We start from the raw sequence: 18,212 nt of genomic DNA, 5'->3' as shown, positions 1-18,212 counted from the left end.
TGCGCCCGGTTCCGGGGTGCATGCCTGTGGGACTCTGGGTCCGGGACCCCCGGCAGGTGAACGAAGCCCCTGGCACCTCCTAATTTCAGCAGCCCTCCCCAGGCCCTGTCCCCCAAGAGCTGTCGGGGGGCCCCGAAACAGACAAAACAGCCAGAGGCAGAGTCTCCAGGCACCCAGCGATAAAGGTGGCTCAGATGCGTGGCCGAGGTGGCTGCGTCCTTCGGGTCTCTGGGGGCAGCCGGCTCCAGGCTGAGACCGGAGTCCGGTGGGCGACACCAGAGGGGAGAAAAGGGGGGCACAGGACGGACATTTGGACAGGCAGGGGCCTGGCCTCCGAGAGACACTTCTCTCCGTTTTCAGGCTCCTCTGGGTCCCAGGCGGGGAGATTGGAGGCACTGGCCTCGCTTTGGTGGCCTCGGAGTGGCGGCAGCTTCCTCAGTGGTGGGGGCCGAGGTGCCGGTGGGGTCCAGCCTCAGGGGAGCCAGGGCAGCAGAACCACCCCGAGCTCCAAAAGCCCCCTTTTTTGTCACGAGACACCCCTCTTTCGTGTTGACTCAGAGCGTCGTGAGTGGCTTGCGTTTGGAAGGAAGTCACACAGTACAGTGACACACTGTGAAAGTGTGTTTCACCACAGAGCACAGAAGTTCAAGTTCCCCAACCCCGCCTCGCCACCCTCTCTGCGGAGGAGCCATCGCTACTGCTCTCGCCTGTCCCTTCACCGTGTTTTCCTGTGCATGTGCGTCCGGATGCACGTGTGTGCACGTGCAGATGCCCCCACAGCCCATGTGGAGGCGGAGACCTGAGCAGACCCGGGGTCCCCCAGGAGGGGGGAGCAGGAATGGCCACCCTCGCTCCCGGTGACAACGTTCCTTGCCCGTTTTTTTTTCCACTGGGACCTTTATTTGTCTCTCTGGTTTCTAGGGGCGCTTCGTCCACCACAGGCAGCACCCCCTTCCTGTGGCAGGCGGGAGCAACATTTGTCCCTCGTGTGCTGCTTTCCTTTGAGAGGATGGTGTTTATGCCGGGCCGGGACTTGGCAGGAGGCACGACTTTCTCCCTGACTCCCGGCTTCGTTAACCGTGCGGATACTTTTCTCTCGCTGAAAAGCGACACTGGAGGCAGCTGAGGGTGAGTGAGGGCGTCGCTGCTGGCTTGCAGGCTCTGAAGGGAAGGGTGGATCCCGCCCGAGGCAGCGGCCGAGCCTGGTTACCAGGGAGGCTGCGCGGTGGTACCCCTGAGTCACCTGCCGGAACCTGGAGCCGGGGGAGCAGTGAGTGACTGCGTCGTCACGGCCACACGACAGGGTCTCACGGGAGAAGAAACCGCTCTGCTTGACACCCACATGCAGCTGAGACCGTTTCCACGCCGGTGTAGCTAGAAGGTTCCGCCGATGGGCTTCACTGGAGGGCGGAGCCGACTCCCAGGGCGGCGGCCACCAGGTGTGCACAGGTCTGCCACCTCGGTGCTTCCAGGAGCCGCCCCGGCTTGGGTGGGGCTGGCGGTGCCAGCACCCAAGAGGCCTTGGCAGTGAGCACCTTGCCTCTGCGTGCCCCTGGGAGGTGGGGGGGGGTGTCCTGACAGGTGCGTGGAGAAGGAAGGAGAGACGCCCTCATCTCGCCTTCCCAGGGCCGCGGGCAGAGCCGGCGGGGCCGCAGCGGGAACCGGGCACCGGGTCCAACTGCCCACCGACGTCCTGTGTGAGCCCTGGCTGGCTTCTGCCCGCCGCCCCCCCCCCCCCCCCCCCCCCCCGCACACACTGCATCCTCACGGGCAGAAATGAGGACCTCCTTCCCGGGCGGGCGTGAGGAGTGAATGGAAGGGCCCACGTTGCTCCCTCCCTTGCCCCCAGGAGCGCTCTCTCTTCCTTCCAGAGTCTGGGGTCCCCCGTTTGGCCTTCCGCCCCCCACCCACCCTCTGGCGAATGGGGACGCCCTTGCCGCTGCAGCAGGGGGGAGAACGGAAGGGGTGAAGCCCCTCAGACCGTCGTTTTACAACCGGAGCAGCCGAGCAGCCGCAGTTGGCACTTGGGGAGAAGAAAGCCTGAATTACCAGCTCATTCAGGTCCGTGGTTCACATATTCCGCAGGCGTCTCTCCCCGCGGACCCCTCCCTGGTCAGGAATAGTGGGGACCTAGGACCATCCAGCTGTGTCACGTGACCACGGACCGCCAGCACCGAGGGCCATCAGCATCCTGCAGGCCCGCCGCGCCCAGGGACAGGCAGCCACCAGACCCGGTTTCCTTCCCGCCACGTCGCAGCTCACCCAGCCGCCCCTGCACGGCCCCGTCTGCCGCTGGCCCCGGCGGGGAGAGTGGGCGAGCTCTCGGGGTCCGGCCCATTAATCTCGCGGCACTGGCGCCGGAGCACATTTATGGTCCAATCAGTCCTGGTGCCTTGTCTCCTTGGAGTCTGCTTTGTGAACACACAGCTTCCATATTTTCTGGTGACAAACTAGGTCATATCTGTGGCAAATGGTCCTCTGAAATCACAGCGTGTCATAGTTATGAGACTAAACACATACTGACCTTAGAATGGTGATTCATTCTTAATTCCGATGGGAAGATGGGACCCGGGGGTGGAGGGAGCCAACACCCGAGCCCGGAGCCCAGCCCCCCTCCCGGGCTGGAGCGGGGCCCGTGAGGGGCTCAGGCCTGCAGGGTGGGGGGGAGGGGAGGCGGCCGGGCCCCTCTAGGATACACTCAGCTCCCTCGTCCCTGTCACCGGACGGCGGGCCGCGTGGTGCAGCCACTTAGGAGTGCGGCCCGGAGGACGGAGTCACTGAAGGGAAAACTGATTTAAAATTCAGTGTTTCAACAGGACATTAGGAGTAGAGTGGGGACTGCAGGTCAGGAGACGGGGGCCACTGCGGAGTCGTTACTCACAGTTCCCGGGGAGGGGCCACGCCACGCCACGCCATGCAGGGCCACGTGGGGAAGCACCAGTGGCCATGTGAAGGCCGGGAGCGGGTGGGGGTGAAGGGTGGACGAAAGCCTTACTGTGATTTCTGCAGGAAACAATGCGGGAGGCAGGTGAGCGGGCTCAGGGGTGGCTGTTTGGAGCATTCCGGCAGGCTCTGGGGCACAGGTCGGTCCCTCGCTGTCTGGTACTAGCCCTGGGTGACGAGGGCTGGTGGCCAGGGGCCAGAGTGAGAGCCCCCAGGGGAGGGGAGGGCGTGGGCTCTGGGCTGGGGGTCTGCACCTGAAAGGCGTGCTCCTGGGGGAGGGGGAGGCTTCTGTCTGTAGGACTCGGCCGGCCCTGGGCGGTCAGGCCCTCAGGCCAGTGGGGCCCAGGAGTCAGGGTGTCAGCAGAGATTGCAAGCAGGGTTAGAGCAGAGAAGCTGCGTGGGAGGGCCGTGCCGCTCACGGCGGTCTTCCTGGGAGGAGGTGATCCTCTGTGGAGCCACGGGGACCTGGGGCCGACCTACCACAGCGGCGCATTTCTGCAGGGACGCAAGGATGGGGGCACCGGTCTGACTCCCGTGGAGCTCCTGCACTCAGTCCTGTGTCCCACCGAGGGTGGTTGCACACCAGCGAGGCACCCAGCCCCAGAGAGCCCGAACCCGAGCCCTGCCACCGTGAAACGTCATCTTACGGGGAAGTGAGACACGTCGAAGCCCAAGGGTGACTCGGGGGAGGCTGCCACGGGGAGGCTGGGTCTGCAGTGGCTGAGTGGACGGAGTGCGGACCACGACAGAGGAACCAGGGAGGGCTTCTCAGAGGAAGTGGCATTGGAGTCGGGTCAGGATGGAGTGATGTGAGCATTCCAGGTGGCCAAGGGGGAGCAATGGGGAGGAGCAGTGGATAAAGGCACAGCCAGGCTTTGCAAAGAGTTCAGTGGGGAATGAGGCAGGGGAACCCCAAACAACCCAATTAAAAACTGTTCCGAGGACCTGAATAGACATTTTTCCAAAGACGAGGTGCAAACGGCCAACAGGTACGTGAAAAGGTGCTCGGTGCCACTCGCGGCAGGGCAAAGCAGCCCCGACTGCCGGAGGTGTCACCGCAGACCTGTGAGCACGGGCGTCCTCAAAGAGACAGCAGATAATGAGCGCCGGCGAGGAGGCAGAAAAGGGGCCCGCGCTCTGCTAACGAGAATGCAAATCGGTGCCCTCGTTATGAAGAACAGGATGGAAGTCCCGCAGAAATGCTAAAAATAGTACGATCCTGGGGTCTCACTTCTGGGGGCACCTCCAAAAGGACCTTGAATCAGTGTCTCGGGGGGGATACCCGCACCCCACCGTCAGGGCGGCGCTATTCACAGCAGCTGAGACGTGGCGACCCCTGTGCCCGCCGGTGGACGGAGACAATAGGGGGCCCCCTGCACGGGGTCGCTGTGGGATTGTGGGAGAGAACGGCGTCCTGCGGTCTGCAGCCGCGGAGGGACCTGGAGGACACTCGGCTAAGGGAATGTGCTGGACCCGGGAAGGCGAACACCGTGTGACCTCACGCGGAGGTGGGCTCGGGGAAAGCCGGACTCGTGGGGTGGAGCATTGAGTGGCGGTCACCGGGGGCAGGGGCTGGGGAGAGGGGGAGGGGCTGGTCCAAGGTACAGCCTTTCCGTCCTAAGACGACCGCATCCTGGGATCTGGTGCACGGCGTGGAGACCGTGGTTAACAATGGAGTCGCGTCCTTGGAAGTTGCTCAGGGAGGAGACCTTAAGCATTCTCAGTGCTCTCTCTCTCTCTCTCTCTCACACACACGCGCTCACACACACACACACACACACAACACACGTGACTACCAGCGCTGATGGAGCCGTGGCCCTGAGAGTGGGCATCATCTCACCATGTATCACATATTGATCCTCACGCAGCACACCTTCCAAAATCACGCTGTGCACACTAAATATAAATGGAAATCATTGTCACCGCACCTCCACAGGGCTGGAAAGAATTCGCTGGGGCTGGAATGGAAAGGCACCGAGGCCGTGGCCGGGGGCTGGCACCTGGGGCGTCCCCGGCGCAGTGATGAGCTCCGGGCTTCCCGCTGCAGGCTGGGCGGACAGACATGGACAGGAAAGGGGGGGGGGGCGCTGACGAGACGGGCAGCCACAGCCCCTTCCCTCCTTTTAAACAACTTTTCACTGAATTTATTGGGGTGCCATTGGTTAATACAATGATACAGGTTTCAGGGGTCCGGTTCTATAACACGTCATCTGTATCTTGAGTTGTGAGTTCACCCCCTCCCCTGATGTCACGTCTCCCTCCGTCACCATTTACCGCCCTCCCCCCCGTACCGCCTCCAACCTCCCCCACCCCCTTGCCCTCTGGCCACCGCTGCACTGTGGCCTGTGTCTGTGGGGTTTTTCCTTTGCTTCATCCCCTCACCTTTCCACCCAGCCCCCGCCCTCTCCCCTCCGACAGCTGTCTGTCTGGGCTCCGTATCTAGGAGATGGAGCCTGTTCTGCTTTGTCTACTAGTTCGTTTGTTCGTTAGACTCCACGTGAGCATGGAATCAGATGGTGCTTGTCTTTCTCTCACCGGCTTATTTCGTTTAGCAGAATGCTCGCCAGGTCCATCCATGCCACCGCTATCATGCAAAAGGCAAGAGTTCCTTCTTCTCTTACAGCCACGTAATGCTCCATCGCATAAATGTGTCACCGCTTTTGTATCCACTCATCTACCGACGGGCACTCAGGCTGTTTCCACATCTGGGCAACGGCGAGTAGCGCCGCGATGGACATAGGGGGCACATGTTCTTTCTAATTGGTGTCCGGGTTTCTTGAGGCATATCCCCAGAAACGGAATCGCAGGGTGGTAAGGCAGTTCCGTTTTTAATTTTTTGAGAAAACGCCGTCCTGTTTTCCACGGGGGCTGCCCCAGTCTGCACTCCCACCCACAGCGCCCAAGGGTCCCCTTTCTCCGCGTCCTCGCCAGCGCTTGCGCTTTGTTGGTTTACTGGTGACGGCCGTTCCGACAGGTGCGCAGTCAGAACCCCACGGAGCCACATCTCAGTGTGGCTTCAGTTTGCGTTTCTCTGGTGATTAGTAGCACTGAGCGTCTTTTCACATGTCTATGGGCCATCTCTTTGGAGAAGTGTCTACTCAGGTCCTTTGTCCATTTTTAATGGGATCATTTATGGTTTTGGTGTTGAGTTTCATAAGTCCTTTATGAATTCTGGACATGAACCCCCTGTCAGGTGTGTTGACAGGTATGTTCTTCCATTCGGTGGTCTGTCTTTTCACTTTGTTGCCGGTTTCCTTTGCTGTGCGAACCCTTTCTAATGTGATGTAGTTCCATCTGTTTATTTTTTCTTTCGTTTCCCTCGCCTGAGGAGACATATCAGAAAAAATATTATTACTAAGAGAAATGTCCCAGATTTTATTGCCTATGTTTTCTTCTAGGATTTTTATGGTTTTGAGTCTAACAATTAAGTCTTTAGTCCGTTGTGAGTTTACTCTTGCATATATGGTATAAGGAGGTGGTCTAGTTTCCCTTTTTTTTTTTTTTGCATGTACCCGTCCAGTTTTCCAACACCGTTTACCGAAGAGACTTCCTTCACCCACTGCACGCTCCTGCCTCCTTTGTCCAGTGGTGGTGGGCCGCAACGGCGTGGGCTCGGGTTCCTCCTCCGCTGGCTGCACCGTCCGATTGTCAGTGGCAGAGCAGGCGCGACGTTCCAGAACCTCCTCTCTAGCAAACACACCCCTGCCTTCTCGCACCCGTGGCACCAACCCATCGACGGTCACCTCAGGGGCCCCATGGCGCCCCGACACTTCTCAACACCCCGCTCGGGCCACTGTTCCTCAGGGGTCCTGAATGGCTCACAGGTCAAGCCGTGTGTCATTTCTGTCCCAAGGGGTTAAGGACATGGTGTTCTCTTTCTAGAAGTATTTTTATCACAAACGAAAGAAGGAAAGAAGGAAAGAAGGAAAGAAAGAAAGAAAGAACGAACTGGCAGGGGAGGAAGAATTTTAACCAAAGGAATGACTGCCTAACGGTGGAATTTTGGTCGGTGTAAGTTTGGAGAAGAGACGGGACGTCTATGGGGTCCCTCCCCATCAGACTTGTCTCCCCCACTCGGACGTTTGTCCTGGGTGGGAACCCTAGGTCGCCCTTTTCATTGTCTTACTTTCCTGCCTCCACCGTCACCACACATGTCCCCGCTGTTTGTTTTCCAAGACGAGAGCGACGCCACGGAGCAGACAGGAGACGCTGCCATGGCTGGCCCTTCCCACGTGGCGTCCCGGTGTGCCGCCCACGGCGCCCACGATCTTGCACACGAAGAAAAGACGCTCAATACACGTCTATTGATGGGACCTAAGTACGATTTTGTCCACCGCCCTCGGGGCAGCCGAGTGGAAACGGAACTCACCCCCACACAGTGCTGGAACGATCGATCGCCAAGAACCCAGGCGTCTGTCAGCCCAGACGGGCGAGACGCGTGCTTCCCAAAAGCACAGGAACCGGGAGTCACTCGGCCCCTCGGTCGCTGGGGACGGGCACAGACATTCACCGGCTCTCCCGCGTGAGCCCGCGGGGGACAGTGACGGTGCGCAGCCTCCTACTCGGGGCCCCGACACACAGAGAGGCTGTCGGTGACACCTGCGAGTGGGGGAGGGAAGCTGTGGTGAGCCCAGCGGATAATGAGGGGGGGGGTCCCACCCGGCCAGGGGCCCAGAGACCCGTGCGGCTGGATGCTTGAAAGAGGCAGGTGTGTGGGCGGCTGGGTGGGTGGGGGCCCTTGGACGGGCAGTTGGGGGTGGGAGGGGCATGATGACTCAGCTCTGAGCTCCGTGAACCTGACCTGTTGGTGGGGCCTGCTCGGGGACCACGGGGGTGTGGTGTCCCCCGTGTGGACACTAGGCTGGGAGTTCCGTGCAGTCTCCCGCTGTGTGTCCCCGGCTCACCCGGAGGCGTACCAGCCGTCTAGCCGTGGGTGACACAACTGTGAGTCTGCTGTACCTGTCACACAGCCGCGACCTCTAAAGACCCTTCTTCCGAGATGCAAGTCAACGCACGTCTGCTTGTGAGAAGCAACGCAGAGAGAACGGCACCCCTCCCCCCACCTCCCTCAAGGGTGTCAACGTGCGTGTCACGGACTCACAGCACGGAACTGACACACCGATGCGACCCCACGCTATTCAGATTTCACGGCTCCACACGCACCCGTCTGTGTGTGTGAGTGCATGCGGGCCAGGTGATGCATGCCCACCGCTGTCAGCCCATGAGAAGGACCCCTCTTTTACAGCCAGCCCCCCCCGGAGGCCGGGGCCACCCCGAATCTGTGCTCTCTCATTTCGTCATTTCTTTCAAGAGGGCTCTGTCGACGGAACCTCATGCTGCGTCATCTCCTGAGATTCGGCCTCTGTCACTCAGCATTAAGTCCCTCGCGACCCACCCGGGTCCTTGCGTGTATCCGTGGCCGGCTCTTTGTTATTGCTGAGCAGCGCTCCACGGGACGGACACGCCGCCTTTCGCGTGATCGTTTTCTCTTTGGAAGGCAGGCAGGTCGTTTCTGGTTCGGGGCTGTTACAGATAAAGCTGCTCTGAACGCTCCTGTGTGGATTTTAGTGTGAACGTAAGTTTTAATTTCTCCGGGACGCATGCCCAGGAGCGCGATTGCTGGGTGGGACAGCTCCAGTGAGTGAGTCGGCCTCCCCACTTCCTCCCCAGAGTTGGACGTTATCGCTAGTTTTTTATTTGCGCCATCTGATGGGAATGAAGTGACAGGTCATTGTGACTTCAGATTGCATTTCCCTCCTGGCTGCCGAGGCTGAGCCTCTTTCCATGTTTTTATTTGCCTTCTGTGGATCCTCTTCGGGGAGATGTTTATTCACGCCTCTTGCCAACTTTCTAATTGGATTGTTTATTTACTGTGCGTTTCGAGAGATCTTTATCTATTGTAGATATGAGTTCTTTGTCGCATATGTGGTTTGCAAATATTTTCCATAGCTTGTCTCTTCATCCTCGCAACGGGGTCCCTCACAGAGCAAAGCTTTTCATGTGGAGGAGGTCTAATTCACTGATTTCTTCTTCTCTCAAATGTGCTTTTGATAAACTCTTTGTCTAGCCCCGTATCCTGAAGATTTTCCCCTACGTGCTTTTCCTCAAAGGTATGTACATGTATTTTTACTTAAGCCCACGATCCATTTTGAGTTATTTCTGTATGCATTGGGAGGGTTGTGCTGTTGTTGTTCGTGGGCGTCCAGTTGCCCCGGGCCCAGCTGTTGAATGGGCCGTCCTTCCTGCACGGAATTTCTTTCCCTCTTCCGACAAATCCGCCGGGCGATTGTGTGAGTCTATTTCTGGGCTCTCTGTTCTGTCCCACTGATCTGTGCGTCCATCCTCCCTGCCCGAACGGCGCTCTTCTGATGACTGTAAATATATAGTGAGCCTCAGTATTGGGTAGAGAAATTTCTCCCACTTTAATCTTTTTCAAGATCATTTTTAGCTATTGTAGGTCCCCTGCTTTTCCATAAAGACTTCAGAATAAGCACGTCTATGAAAAATTTTGCTGGGGTTTTGTTAGTAATTGCCTTAAACCTGTAGATCAATTTGGGAAGAATTCGGATTTTTTTTTTTACTATGTGGAATCTTCTAATCCTTGAACATGGTAGAGTTCTCCATTTGTTTAGGTCTTCTTAAATTTATTTTATTAGTATTTTGTAACATTCAAGGGTACAGATGCTCAACATATTTTGTTAGATTTATACCTAAGTATTCAATTTTATTTGAAGCAATGTGAAAGTTTTTAGTTTCACTTTTCACATGTTTATCATTAGTACATTGAAATGGGATTGGTTTTTGTCAGCTGACCTTGTATTGTGACGTGGCTGGATTCACTTATTAGTTGTGGGAGCTTTCTCGTAGACTCCTCAGAATGGTCTTAAGTGTATTCTCTACACTGATTATGCCATCTGTAAATGGTGACAGTTTTATTTCTCTTCCAGTCTACATGTCTGTCTTTTCTTTTCTTCTCTGTCCCCTCCCCTCCCCTCCCCTCCCCTCTCCTCTCGCCTTGTTGTACTGGCTAGAACTTCCTGTACCACGCTGAGTAAGGTGGTGCGAGAAGACACCCTTCTTTTGTTCCCACTCTTAGGGGACAGCGTTCGGTGTCACACCACTAAGGACGAGGCGAGCTGAAGGTTTTGTGTGATCTTTATCAGGTCGGGGAAGTTCCTCTTGAGCCCTAGTTTTCTGAGTTTTTCTAATGAATGGATGTTGAATTTTTCCCAATGCTTTTCATTTTGCATAAACTGATAAGGTCATATGATTTTTCTCCCTTAGCTTATTAATATGGTTGACTATGTTGATTTTTGGGTAATGAACCAGTTTTTTATCCCTGGAACAAATCCCATCTGGTTATGGTGTGTATATAAATGGCTGAGTCATTCAATTGGCTAAACTTTTGTGAGGATTTTTGCATCTAAATTTTGAGAGATATTGGCTTATATTTTTCTTTGTTTGTGCTGTCTTACTCTGGTTTTGGTGTGAGGATCATATTAGCCTCATACAATGAGCTGGAAGTGTTACCTTCTCTGGTTTTCTGGGAGAGATTGTGTAAAATTGTTGGTTGCTGTAGGGATTCCAGTGTGCACACACAGTGCACTCTGCCAGTGCTGGTGCTTTCCCGGTTTACGCCCCTTTGACCTCCTCTTTTCAAACTTACATATAAATGTACTTACACATGTATAATGTATACACAGTCATACATGTGTGTACACACATGCAATGATATGTATTTTAGAAATGACTGTATTAAGTGTGTTCTCTACGTGCACTGAGCACCATATTAGATATTATAATTTTTGCTTGTTATCAAATATGATTTAAAATACTCATGAGAAATATAGTCTATTATAGTTATCCCTATTTCTACACAGTCCAAGGTTCTTTTTTTCCATCTGAAGTTCCAAGCTTTTTGAAACAAATAAAAAAAAATAGAAATTCTCAATAAAAAAATAGAAGTTATAAAAATACTGCTTCTGTTTAGGTAACTTCTTTTACCCAGTCTTTAAGGACATATCTGCCAACAATAAATTCTCTTAGTCCGCCTTTGTCCGAGATTGTCTCTTTCCCCTTCGTTTCTGAAGGATATTCTTTTTATAAGATATAGAATTTGCAGTCGACATGTTTTTTGTAGTACGGATGGTCCCTAACTTGTAATGAACGGTTCAACTTACAATTCTTTTGAGTTCACAGTGGTGTGAGAGTGATACACATAACAAATTACATGAGATATTTGGCACTTTGTTATAGACTCGGTGTTAGCAGATTTTGCCCTGCTGTAGGCTAGTTCAAGTGTTCTGAGCACGTTTAAGGAAGGCGAAGCTAAACTATTGGTATTAGGTTGGATGTTTTAAGTGCATTTCCGACTTAATGATATTTTCAACTTAGAATAGTTTATTGGGACGTAACCCCATCGTAAGTCAAGGAATCGCTTCCTTCTTTCTGGCTTCCGTGGCTTCCGACGAGAAATCTGATTTCACTCAAGTTAATGTTCCCACATGACGTGTTGTTTCGGGATGCTTCCAGTATCTTTGTCTTCTTCTTTTTTGCAGACGCATAACTACTATGTGGACTTCTTTATATTTATCCTGTTTGAGACTTACGTGGCTTTTTGAATCTGTAGTGTATATCTCCCTCCAAATTCGGGGAGTTTTCAGCCCCTATTTGTTTGCATTCTTTCTCAGTCCTGCTCTTTCCTCTCCTTTTGGGGTGCAGACGATAGAAATGTTCATTCTCTTCCTGTTGTCTCAAGGTCCCTGAGAATCTGGAGGGTTTTTTTTTTTCAGTCTATTTTTCTCTTTGTTACCGAGATTGAAAAATTCTGTTGATCTGACCTCACGTGTGCGGTTCTACTCCCGGTCGCCGCTGCTCTGCCGCCGAGACTGTCCCGTGAGGGTCTCCCCTACCCTCATGACTGAGGTTATTTTTACATTTCCACTGCGTTCTTTTTGTATAACTTCTACACCTTTACTGAGAGTTCTCATTTTTCCTTCATTTCAAAGAATTCATAATTGCTTCTTGTAGCATTGTTGTGATGGCTGCTTTTAAATTCTCGGTAATTCCGACCCCTGATTCATCTCTGTGTTGGTGCCTATTAATTGCATTTTTCCCAGCCGAGTTGTGATTCTCTGGGTTCTCGATATGAGGAGTGGTTTTCTACTCTGTCCTGGACGTTCGGGACAGGAGTCCGTGAGACCCCGAGTCCCATTCAGTCTCTCTCTCCGAGCCGGCGGTGCTCCTGTTGCGTGGGGCACGGGGGCTGCACTCTCGGCTTCCCACTGAGCCTGCCCCGCCGTCCTGGCACGAGCCTCGTCGCCGCTGGGTGGGCGGCAGCTAGCTTCCCCTCGGCTCTGCTGGCACCCAGGGAGAGCCGAGAGCCGAGCTGCGCCGGCCTGCTGTCTCGGACGGCGCTCCCCTGCAGTGCTCCGCTGACACGCGGGTGGGACAGGGGGAGGGCCGGCTCCCACCGCTTTGCCGCTGCAGGGTGGGCGGCCAAAGTCCCTCGGACACCGGGGGGTTGGGGAGGGCAGAGGGGGACTCATTTCACGCTTCCTTGCGGTGTCGTGTCCAGGGATTTGTAGCTGTAAGAGGGAGGACCTGGGAGGAATGGGGACGCTCCGCGTGTCCAGAGCCGGAAGGGCAGGTCCGGCACGACCTTTCTGCTGTCTCGCGGTTTCCGGGCCCGTAAAATGCATGCGATGACAGCTGCTCCGCCTGCACTGCTGAGCCGCGCTGAGAATTAACTAAGAGGTGCGTGTGCGTGAAGGGGCACTGGGCAGTCTCACGTTAGTGCTGGTGGGGATCATGTCACAACGCATGTTATTTCTGGAACCGGGGTCTGGCACGCTGCAGCCTGAGAAGAGACAGGCGGGGGGGGGGGGGGGGGGCAGGGCTCGCGCCCCTTCGTCCATCAGTTTCGTGTTGGCTGAGCAAACCGGACAGCCAGATGTCAGGCTCTTCCCGCTTCGTCTGCGTCTGCGGTGACCTCGCTCCCGACGAGCCGTAGCCCTGGAGAGAGCTGTGGGAAGCGCTAAGATTAAGGTCACGGCAAGGAGAGAGCAGTAAAGTAGCTTTAAGGAGCCCAATAAACCAGAATAATGGAGTGCTGTAGGACCGTGGCTAGGACAGGGCGGGGGCGGGGGTGCTGTCTGGAGCGCCACTTCCAGAAAAACAACACAGAAGGGGAACAGTGCTGACACTGGGAGGGAGGAACAAGTCGTGAGGGGGACCCGCAGCAGACAGGGATGGCTGATCAGGATGGTGGGTAATGGCCCTGCCTCACATGGGGGCACAGGACAGGACCGCTAACTGGGGAGGCGCCGATGGTGCCGTTCAGGGTGGCCTGTGTATCGTGGGTCCCCATTCAGGGCAGGCAGAGCAATCTGGACGTCCCGTGTTCAAATCCTAGCCCTTCCGCCTCCTGTCTCTGCCATCCTGAGCGAGTTCCGGAACCCCCCTGAGCCCCAGGAGCTCCCCCCACAAGGTGAGGCTGGTGAAGAGCACGGCTGCCCTGGGCCGTCCGAGCATCGCAGGTGAGAGCGAGTGCGGCCGTCTCAGCCGCCGCAGCAGGCAGCCGTCGGACAAGGCGAGCACCCTCCGGACCACGCTCTGAGCAGCAGGGTTCCAGCCGCGTGGGCCTTCTTCTAGCCCGCCAGGGTCAGGGCCACCACGAGACCTTGAACTGGCCACGTCCTTCATCTGCGGGGCTGATCTTCGCCTGACTGGTTTCCACACATGCTTTAGATGTCTCTGCTCGAACGTCCCCCCTCAAAACAAAAGTCTCCCCCCGATTACTCTCTCTGACCCGCCCCCCCCCCCCCCCCCGCCTCAGTTCTCGCATAACACAAGCTGGTATTTGTATCTATCTTCCCTCTGTTCCACTCACTAGAACGTCAGCCCCACTCTGGTGACTTTATGATAGTAGGTGCTTTGCCCTGGCTGCTGTGGCTCAGTGGGTTGGGCATCCTCTGAGAAGTGAAAGGTGGCTGGTTCGATTCCCGGCCAGGGCCCACGCCAGGCTGGCATGGCAGGTGTGCTCCCTGGTTGGGGCCCATGTTAGAGGCAACCGATCAATGTTTCTCCCTGACATTGATGTTCCTGTCCCTCTCCCTTCCTCTCCCTTCCTCTCTCTCTCAAAACAAATAAGATTTAAATAGTAGCTGCACAACAGATACTTGTTGGACGACAGGGCCGATGGTACTGGTCTGCAGGGTGGTGAGGGCCACGGAACTGGAGGTGAGGCCGAGGAGGAGCCGATGGGACGGGCGTCTCGCCTCCACTCTGTGTCAGCAGTGGGTCACTGCGGCTCCTCCGCTTCCACTGTCAGGAACCCGGACAGGCCCCCCGCCCCGGCCGCTCTTCCCATTGGCCTCCTCCAGGCGGGCTTTCCCGGTGGGGACGGAAGGATAATGGGGCCCAGCCGAGGCTCTGCGTAAGGCGGGCGAGATGCCAGCTTTCTTCGTGGTTTCTCTAGAGTTTTGCACAAAAACCGGGCGGGGGGCTGCCGACACGTGGCACATGGGGGCACGTGCTGACCTGGAACTGACCCGGGCTGTGGACTATGTGGCCCTCCACCAGTGGCTCTGCCTAGACATGCCCAGGGCCCTTTGGACTCGGGGGAGACACCGTCTCCGGGGCGCCCTGAGTTCCCACGTGACAACTCTCCGAGTAGAATCAACGCGAGGCGTGCCTTCGGGTGTTTCCACCCCTGCAGACGCAGCGTCTCGGCTACTGCTTGCAGTCCCATCTGTCGAATCGAATGCCCCCATTGTGTGCCAGGCATAGGTTTCACCTCATGAACCCCCCAGCCATTCCAAGGCCCAGAGTCTCCAACCGCCCCACCTCAGGGATGCGGCACTGAAGCTCAGGAGGTTGTCATTTGCCTTGGGGGGAAACAGCACTCGGGGTGAGTCTCCGCCTCCAGGGTCACGGGTTTGGGGCCAGAGCGTGGGTCTCTGAGGCTTTGCAGCCAGACAGGCCATGCAGCTGCCCACGCTGCCGGCGAAGCCCAGGGCAACCGTGGACCAGCGCAAACCAGTGAGCAGGGCTGCGATCGGAGAACGCTTCATTTAGGGAACCAGCTCGGGGCCAGGCTGGGCCCCTGGGTGTGGTTTGCCGGCCCCTCCCCCAACGAGGCCCTCAGGTCAAGTCGACGAGTGACATAGGCCAGAGGCAGAGTGACCGGGACGCTCGGGTGTTCCCGCTTCTCTTCTTCCCAGTTTGGCAGGGCCACCGGGAGGGCGCGGGGCGCCATGTGTGGCCACCAGCCCTGCACCCATGTCATAAGGTTGGCACTCAGTGGTGTCTCAGGTCCCATCCCATCGGCAGCAGGCAGGACACAGCCACAGACAGCTGCCGCCCCCCCCGGACACACGGCCGTGTGGGCAGCTTTCACACAGGAGCCACAGGCCGGTGGGGTGTGCGCGCGTGTGCACACGCGTGTGAGTGTGCCCTGTCTCTGTCCTTAACGTCGGCCGGAACCGGCGGAACAAAACCACAATCCCGCGCAGAACGAGGAGAAGCTGCCCACGCCCCGGCTCTGGCCGGCAGGCTGCCCGCTCACGACCCCTGCACTCAGAGACCTCCCGAACACCGCCGCATTGATTAAGTAATAATTCATCTGTTTCCCCCATATTTTATTTATCAAAGACCTCAGTAACTGCCAAGCTCAACTCCTTATCAGCAGGAACTGACCAGTGGACAAGTGTTACCTCCCAGGCCGATGATCAATCCTGGCGAACCAGGAAGCCCTGACATTTTAATTAGCTGGAACATTCTTATCAGCAGTCAATCCTGAGCGTGTCATTCCGCATTGTTTGCAAGGCCCTAATTGGGTCCCTCCAGGGCCCCCTCGTTCGCTCGGGCTTGTTCTCATTATTTTGCGGTGGCGGCCGCGGCTCCATTATTCAGCAGAGCGCGGCCCCGCCGCCGTGAGCTCCTCTCCTCCGCGCGTGGGGAGTGCAGCGGCCTGAGTGGCTGAGACGAGGAGCAAGGAAAAGGGGGCTCTGTTTGCTGCGGCATCAGCAAAAAATGCGGATTTTTTTTTTTTGCACACGGACCGAACCATCTCTCCAGATCAAGTAAGGCTGTGGGCAGCCGTGTGCTTATCTGGGCTCGGGGTGAAGCCCAGGCATTCTTTGGTGGGGGCGCACCAGGCAAGGTGCCTTTCGCTCTTCTCTGTGCGCGGGTGGTCGCGTGCACGGCCCCACGCTGCCGTGGCTCCTCCGGGAGACGGGGCGGGGGACACGTCCCTGTTTCTGATTGAAAAAGCCACCGGGAGCAGAGGCAGGCCCAGGCCTTCTGGAGAGCCGCGACCCTTGGGAGACCCGTGCAGAGGACACACGAATCCAGATTCAGTAGGGAGAGACTGTGTTATTCCAAAGGACCTTCGCAGCCCGAAGGTGGGGGAGGGACCCTTGCGTGGGTGGGGACTCTCTGCCCACAGATCTGAAGTGTCAGAGGTCAGGCCAAAGGGCTTTTCTTCAACAGGGAGGAGTGAGCGAGCAAGACCAGAAAGAGGGGGTGTGGGGGAGTGGTTGAAGTGGGAGTGGGTGGAGATGACGAGACGGTGGGTCAGAGACTGTTTGTTCTCCGGAGCGGCTGTCTGCCCACGCCTGAAGGGTGGGCTGTCACTCAGGGACCTGTGGGGACAGCGGCTGGACCGAGTCTGGCTAACAAGCCTCCGTCCAGGCAACCAGCAGTCCTTACGGAGCAAAGGATGGGGGTTGATTTGGGGGGCTGTCTACCTGGCTGTGTCGGAGGTAACGAGGCCCCGGCAGTCCTGAGCCCTCTCTGAATCAGGCGGACAAGGGTGTGTGTTCGCCGTGAGCCGCGTCTCCGCCTCGCTGCTTCCAGGTAAACCTTGGTGTTCGCACTCCCCGGGGGTCAACTGAAATAAACACTCCCCGGGCTTACCGGCACTTCGGAACCTTATCGCCGCTTCCTGGAGCCATCTGATGAGTCATCCGGGCCTGTCCCTCTGAGAACCTTCCAGAATCATCAAGTTTCTGCACACACCCTGCCCTGTGCAAAAACATACAGAAAAACAAAATGAAACTCAAGCCGGTCCCCCACCTTCTGGAAGGGCTGAGGGAAGAGCCTGGTTTCCGCTCCCCTGGAGTCTGAGGGCGGAGCCTCCGGAAGGCCATCCACTCCTGAGCCCACCTCGGGCCTTGGTGTAAGGGGGGCCCTATCTGGGACCCCCTGCCTCCACCCCTTCCCAAACTTCTCGCACCCCTAGTCCCCACCCCACTCTTTCCCCAGCAGCAGGCTCTGACCCCGCCTGCCTACCCGGGGGGTCGCGCCTGAAAACCTCTTCATTCTACAAATCTGCCCGCAAAAGACTGCCGGGGGCTGGCTCGCCACAGGTGTGGTGAGTTCAAGCTTGTCCCCACACGACAACAACATCAGTATTTATTGCTACAACTGCTTATTTATTATTCTCATGGCTGTCACAACTACCAAAGCCGCATGAGTGTGACCCCGGGCCAGGCGGCGCCCAGAAGTCACGGGACCCCCGCGACAGCCCCGCGGAGGTGAAACTCGCGTAAGTCCCACTTCAGAGGCAGGAAACCTGCAGCCCGAGAGGCGGCTGCCGGCCAGAGGTTGCTTCGGCTCCGCCAGCCTGGCCCGCGGCAGCCCCTTCCCTGCACGCAGGCTCCCTGCCCTCAGGCCCCGGGGGCGGCACCGGTTCCCGTCAACGAGACCTTCCTCTTCCCGGCAGCTGGAGGGAGCAGGGGTGGCGGTGTCGGGGCAGGGCCCGGGGCTACGTCTGTCCTAGACCCGCCGATGGCCGGAGGGGCCTGGTGACCCCAGGGCCGAGTTTCTGGACCAGCCTCGGGGATACGGCGCTTTTCCTTTCAGGGGTTCTCAGACGGAGTTCAGGGAACTTGAGATTTCATTAAGATAGCTTTTGTGAGAGGAAACTGCACAGCCTGGCCGAACAGGTTTTGGGTTTGTCTTGTTTGGTTTCTCTAAAGAAGTGCCTATTTTGAGAGCAGATTAGCATCTGTTCGGTTACCCAGTCTGCGCAGGCTGTTTGGCTCTCTCCTGCACCTGGCCAGAGGGGGGGCGCACCTGGAGACTGGGAGCTCCCCCCGCACTCGGGCGGGCGGGCAGGGCCAGCCAGAGAGAGGGTGGCGTTGTCTGCCGTCTGCCCGCTCCTGGCGCGTGCGGGCTCTGGGTTAGACCCCCCGATGGCCCCTGCCTCCCATGCCCGGCATCACCCCGGAGGTGCGTGACGAGGGGAAGCCGGGCGTTGGAGT

The sequence above is a fragment of the Phyllostomus discolor genome, chromosome 13 (assembly GCF_004126475.2).
Source record: "Phyllostomus discolor isolate MPI-MPIP mPhyDis1 chromosome 13, mPhyDis1.pri.v3, whole genome shotgun sequence".
NCBI lineage: Eukaryota > Metazoa > Chordata > Mammalia > Chiroptera > Phyllostomidae > Phyllostomus > Phyllostomus discolor.
This window is presented reverse-complemented; position numbering follows the sequence as displayed.